Source organism: Grammomys surdaster, unplaced genomic scaffold (genome assembly GCF_004785775.1).
Source record: "Grammomys surdaster isolate TR1022 unplaced genomic scaffold, NIH_TR_1.0 125704, whole genome shotgun sequence".
NCBI classification, from domain to species: domain Eukaryota; kingdom Metazoa; phylum Chordata; class Mammalia; order Rodentia; family Muridae; genus Grammomys; species Grammomys surdaster.
This window is the reverse complement of record NW_021620539.1, coordinates 1,418,789-1,424,788: the sequence shown is the minus strand read 5'-3', so window position 1 is coordinate 1,424,788 and position 6,000 is coordinate 1,418,789. Positions and strand designations below refer to the sequence as shown.

The following is a 6,000-nucleotide window of genomic DNA, read 5'->3' as shown; positions in this document are numbered from 1 at the left end:
GCTGTAAAACGTGGTATACACACACAGTGAGATATTACCCAGCTGTAGAGAAAAATGAAACCTGCAGGTGAATCGATGTAGAAGTAATCACTCTGAATGAGGTAAGGACAGATGCCACGATTTGTCTCTCACACGCAGATGCCGGCTTTGAATACTTAGATGCATGTGTTTAAGTTGGGGTACACATGGAAGGCAGAAAATTAGTAAGGGGGCATGGAGGAGGGATTTCAAGGAAGGGGAGTTAGAACAGGTGGTATGAAGAGAAAGGGGCAATGATGGAATAGGAGGGGTTAAATGGGGTACAAGGCAGGATGGAGGAGGGGGATGGGGCAGGATAACTGACTCTAGAGACCTTTAGAAAAGTCACATGGAAATATACGCGGTGAAATCTTCCTAAAATCTATGTGTATATTACATGAGTTTAAATGGAGCTGCCCTGTAGTGAGAGAAGAGGAAAGACAATGCTTTCCCCGGCACCATAGGCTGTAATATAAAAATCCCAGGGCTAGGCAGGGGCCACCTACCTCTGAGTTGTCAGTCAAGGCAGTTTCACAGATCTTTCCCTAAACCTACAGGCTGTTGCCATTGCTCTTGGTTTCCCCCCAGAATTTGATGGTCAGACCCTAGAGCTACAGACACAGCCTACGTATGTACATTGTAAGACACGGGGGGATGAAGCTGGTGCTGACCTGGAAATGCCATCCCTACTGCGTAGCTTTGGAGTGCTGAAAGGTTCTACGCATGCAACCAGGGGAGAAACGGCATCTGCAGCCCTGTCCTGCAAGTGAACCTGCCCTTTAAGCTAGCATAAAGATTAGCATAAAGCTAGCATAAAGATTAGTCTGGCAATATGCGCACACTGCCGCTGAAGTGGCAGGGATGTTACTGGAGGGAGCAACAACTTTGTAATTGGATTAAAGGATTAAAGATGCCACTTCACAAGGCACAAGTCAAGCCTGGTACCATTACCTGGGCCAAAACTCCATGGCTGGCTAGGTGATAGACTTTGGAGGGGAACCCATTCTTATTATTCTGCTAAATAGACAAACTGTTAAACTGCACCCTAACTTCTTCTCTTCATACCCATAGATTAGTGTACCCCTCAACCCTCATCAGAGAAGGCTTTTTCATGCAATGGCTGGCGATTGATACAGAGGCTCACGACTGGTCGACGTACAGTAAGACGACAGCAGAGTGCTGAGCTCTAAATGGACAGCCATGTCGCTTTTCTCTCTCCAAGGACTTTACAGAAGAGTGAAGAGGGCGGCAGAAAGGTTGTTAGACCCAGAAGTAGTGAACATGTGCAGGGGTGCAGGATTTGCCATCAAGCTTGAAGACCTGAGTTCCTTCCCTAGAACCCACATAGTGGAAGGAGAGAATGGACTCCCGCCATTTATCCCCTGACCTCCCACGCGAGTGCCATGGCATGTATGCACGCACACACATACACTCTGGATAGATGCTTGTAACAAAAAGTTTAAAAATAAACACTTAACTCTTAAAGTGGTTAAAATAAACGAGACAGGGTTTTATGCAATGTGGAAGATCTCTTAAGTCACGCGTGGTGGAGAAACAATACAAGTCACATGACAGTCGTTAGGACGTGAACACAGACGTGAATGCAAAGGCTGTGGTCTGGCATAAACACACTGTGCTGGTTGCTTTGGTGGGAGACAGGGACTAGGAGAAGTAGTTAGCTGTATTTACACTGCATTTTCATTCTACACAGAGCATGCGATCAGTCATGAGTTGCTTGACAATTTAAACAGTGACCACCTACAAAACCGTCTAATTAATTTTGTAGTGGTCTACTTCGTTTATTTCACAATTGCTTAGCATCAAGTTAGTTGCCTTTAGACTAGTTGGCAATGTTCTCTGTGAAGGACCATTTGCTTCCTCTGTATAGGACAAAAACAGCCTCATGACTTTGTGTTCCAACACAACTTTATTGATAGAACATAGCTGATGGGCCAGATTTGGCCCGAGAGCTATAACTTGGTGATCCCAGTTTAGATAACGTTCATTATATAACTAAAGCATTTTTAAGCAACTACTTTTGTGTATTGAAAAAAATAATCTTTCTATTAACCAACAGGGTAAGCCATAGCCTCAGAGGCCTTGCTCAGAATACTTTAGACTCTGGCCATGTCATTAGAGACCAAGGATCATCTCTGTGTAGATACCTCAGCCACCTTCCATCTGTGTGGTAGGTGGCCCTTTGCCTTCCCAGCAGGAATGAAAAGCAGCCATGCACGAGCAAGGGACAGTGCCACACCTCAAGCACAGAAGGAAGGTTTGGTGGCCTTGAAGGTGTCTCCTAAGGTACCTGGATGAGGAGGAGCCTTAAAGCCGTGTCTCTGGCCTGCCCCACAGGCTGTTGTACGGGGCAGAGACTGGTCTGAGGATGCTGAACATAAACAGGAGTGGCTCTGACAAACAGGTTGAAAATTCAGTAGTCTAAAGCTGACCACACTGCAAAGACACCACGAATGAGGATGTGAGGCCTGTGACCGTCCTTCCGAGGCCCGTGTCCCTGGGGGCTGTCAGCACTAACCTGACAACAGCACTAACCTGACAAGCTCCAGGAGCCAGTGCTAATAGGTCCTGGTTCTTACAGTCTTCAGCAGTGGCCTTTCCTAGGTCAGGGGCTCTAGCCCTGCCACAGAGCGGCTCGGCTGCCTGTCTGATGCCTGATAGCACATATGCAAGGCTTCTGTTGTGATGCTTCCTAGCAACACAAATGGAGGCCATGGAGCAGCAGTCCCCCCTGGGCTCCACAACTGTCTTCATGCTTTGTTTGAAAGAAGACGGTGCCACCGTCTCCACACCCCATTACACTGCTGACCTCCGATCTCACTTGTGTTCCCACAAACCTGTAGAGAGGCAGAGGGCATTTGACTCCCAGAAAGAGAAAGAAGGCAAACTCATACCTGTTTGATGACCGCTGCTTTTGTTGGATTTCTCCCTTGTGGTCCACTTTGAAGAATCAGGAACAATGGCTCTGCCCAGAGCTCAGCACACCTGCCGTGGCTGCCTGGTTGCACACACAGGTCTCGGCTTAAGTCTTTGGTGTTTCCTATGGGCCAAGGTCAGGCTCCCAGGGAGAGGCTAACTGTCCTGCTAGACAAATGAGTACTTTCTAACTCCAATTCTCCCCCTCAGCTAATCTTAGGCTATGGCGTCCACGGGCATAGGAACTATACTTGTTCTTGCCCACATTACAGCCCAGGTCCAATGTAGTAAGAGGCCCCAGTTGGCACTCCTAAGTCCCAAGTCCAGCACCTGAACTAGCAAATGACCAGATTACCGTATTTACTCTTGTTATATACCCCTTCCTTTTTTTTTTCATAGTTGTCTTCACTGTAAAATATATAAGGAAGGGGAAGTGTGTTTTAAGTATATGCTTTAAGTAATTCTGGGCCAATGTCTGGCTCTCTGAGGGTGTTTTTGCCCCTGGATGTAAAGCATCTTTAGATCTATAGCTCCTAACACTTTTTTTTTCCTAAGTCAATTTCCTGGACAGCAGTATTTCACATGAAAGTGAGGAAAAGGCCACACGGACGACACCGGAGTGTTGATGTGAGAGTGAGGGAGGAACGAGAGGGACGACAGAGGAAATGGCTGCAAGACAGGTATGACCTTGTGGTTCCAACCATGGGGCAGAAAGCTGGATGGGCCTACTGGGAACTGTCTGAGAGCTTTTTCCTTCCCTCAGACCTTTCTAGAAGCAGCCTGCCTAGTGAGTTCTAGGGTGGTAGGACATCATCAGGGTGTGATGCCCTCGGCCCTGGCGGCTAGTGCCTTAAGTGGCTGGGGAAACTGAAAGTGGACACTTACTTCCAAGACTGGGAGCAGGTCTTTTTGTGTACTGACTGGCACTTTTTGTAGCTGAGATGAACGGGCAGGATTCCAGCTCAGGCAGGGCACCTTGCCAGAAGTCCTGGGGTCACGGGTAAATTATTACAGCTTTTATCATCTCTCAGAGCTCTTTTGGCATACAAAGGTCTCTATTTACCTCTCATATAAAAATGGCAAGTTATTTACAGCAGAAACAGGGAATCCAGGACAAATCAGGAACTTACCAAAGGAAAGAAATGCCCTCTGGTTTCTGAGGAATTGTCTGGTCTCTCTTCCTCTGCAGATGCTGTACTGAGCTCTAGATGGCATAAGAAGACTGCAAGGCTGCCAGGCATCAACATTTACGTGGGTAAGGCTTCATTTGGAAGCCAGTTAAAACACCCAGTATATGGTAGTTACTAAAAACTCCGGACTGGTGGCCCAGATAGGAGCCTGAGTCACTCCGAAGCATGGCTGGAAAGGAGGAGACGCTGGAGCCCTGACCTCTACTCCAGTACCTTCCCCTGCCACCAAACCCATGAGCTCCTGAACCATCCACCGGAGGCAAGTCTAGGCCGTCAGTGTCCTTGGTAAAATTTTATAAAAACATAAATATAAACAAAATCATAAATTAAAAAAAAAAAAGAAAACTCAAGAGAGCCAACAAAATTCATGACACACTAATGGTGTAAGTTCAGGCGAAGCCAAAGGAAGGAGGCGGGGTGGTCCAAGGACCTCCAGAGCACAGAGGTGCCATAGGGAGGACTCAGAGGGACGATCTCCTTTTTGTTTTGTTGTTGTTTTTGTTGGTGTTGTTTGGAGGACATACGATCTACTTTTCTTTCTGTCGCTGTGATAAATACCATGATCGAAAACAACTTAGGGGAGGAAAGGGTTATTTAACTTACTCTTCCAGAACACCATCCATCACTGAGGGAAATCAAGTCCAAACTCCAGCAAGGAAAGAACTTGAGGGAGAATCCATGGAAGAATGCTGCTTACTGACTTCATCCCCTGGCTTGTTCCCCGTGGCTTACTCCCCGTGGCTTACTACCCGAGGTCTGCTCCCCCTGGCTTGCTCAGTTTCCCTTGTAATCTTATATAGCCTGGTTTCTATTCATATCACACACATATATTTTTCCTCCCCACAACCTCTTTTAAAGTTATCGTGAAAGCCAGTGGGGTAGAACACGAGTTATCTAATACTGTGTGAGACTGATTTGTAAGGTTTAAATATTTTCAATTCATATTCTTGACTCATGAACATCAGGAGCAGGCCTGTTTGTAAAGAACAGCTTTCTGTTATTGCTGCTGCTGATTTATGTCCATCACTGTACAAGATGGGCTCCACTGTGGCATTTTCATAAGTACTTACAGTGTATTTTCCACAGTCACCTCCCCGTGAGGAATCCTCTCTCTGCATCCTGCCTTCTCGTCTATAAAGAATGTGTTCTATGCAAACTGTGTCTGGAAAAAGGTGACATGCAGATCCCTGGAAGTCATTAGCACTGTTTCTGACTCTCTCTGGTTCTCTTTGGCTTACTGTCGACGTATTTTTTAAAAAAAGATTTTATTATTTTACTGACAAATATTGTATATATCTACCATGGATCATGCAGGACTTTCCTCTCAATGGATTAACCCTTCAGCTCTTCTGGTAGATTATGTGCCACGTATCAACTGTGTTACCCAGCAACTAACTACTTAAGGTAAAAATGGCCCCTGATGGGTAAACCACACCTGTACTGGGAAGACTTGCAAACATCCTACTAGTGCCCACAACTGTGAGCCTCTCTGAGTGTGCTAACTTTTATAAGTGGGAAAATCTGTTTGGGAGGCCTCTGGAAACTACACCAACAAGATTATTACAGGAGACTCTAACCTCTGGGTTGCAAGGCTTGTACAGCAGGCAGGTCCTGTACTCACCCAGTGTGTTCTATCTCATGTCCCACTGAGCAGGCCTGTGCCAAATGTGGACTACTCCAGTTCTGTGCATATGAACATTTAGTTGAGCCCATCACCGGTCCCTGGAGTGCACTGCAGACGTTTAGGTTGAAGTTGACTGTGTGTCTGTGTCTCTGTGTCTCTCTGTCTCTGTGTCTCTGTGTCCTGTCTGTGTCCTGTGTCCTGTGTTCTGTGTCTGTACTAACGAGGAGCCTGGTG

At 46.5% G+C, this 6,000-nt stretch overlaps 1 protein-coding gene across 3 annotated transcripts in view; it reads right to left on the bottom strand.

The window, feature by feature from the left end:
* Nr1i2 (nuclear receptor subfamily 1 group I member 2) overlaps nt 1-3,275 on the bottom strand; it is a 51,308-nt gene extending 48,033 nt beyond the window's left edge. For all 3 annotated transcript variants that reach the window (XM_028788191.1, XM_028788192.1, XM_028788193.1), the window contains exon 1: nt 2,931-3,275. The gene's annotated coding sequence lies outside the window, so the exon portion shown is untranslated. The remainder of the gene's footprint in view (nt 1-2,930) is intronic.
* Nucleotides 3,276-6,000: the final 2,725 nt, after the last annotated feature.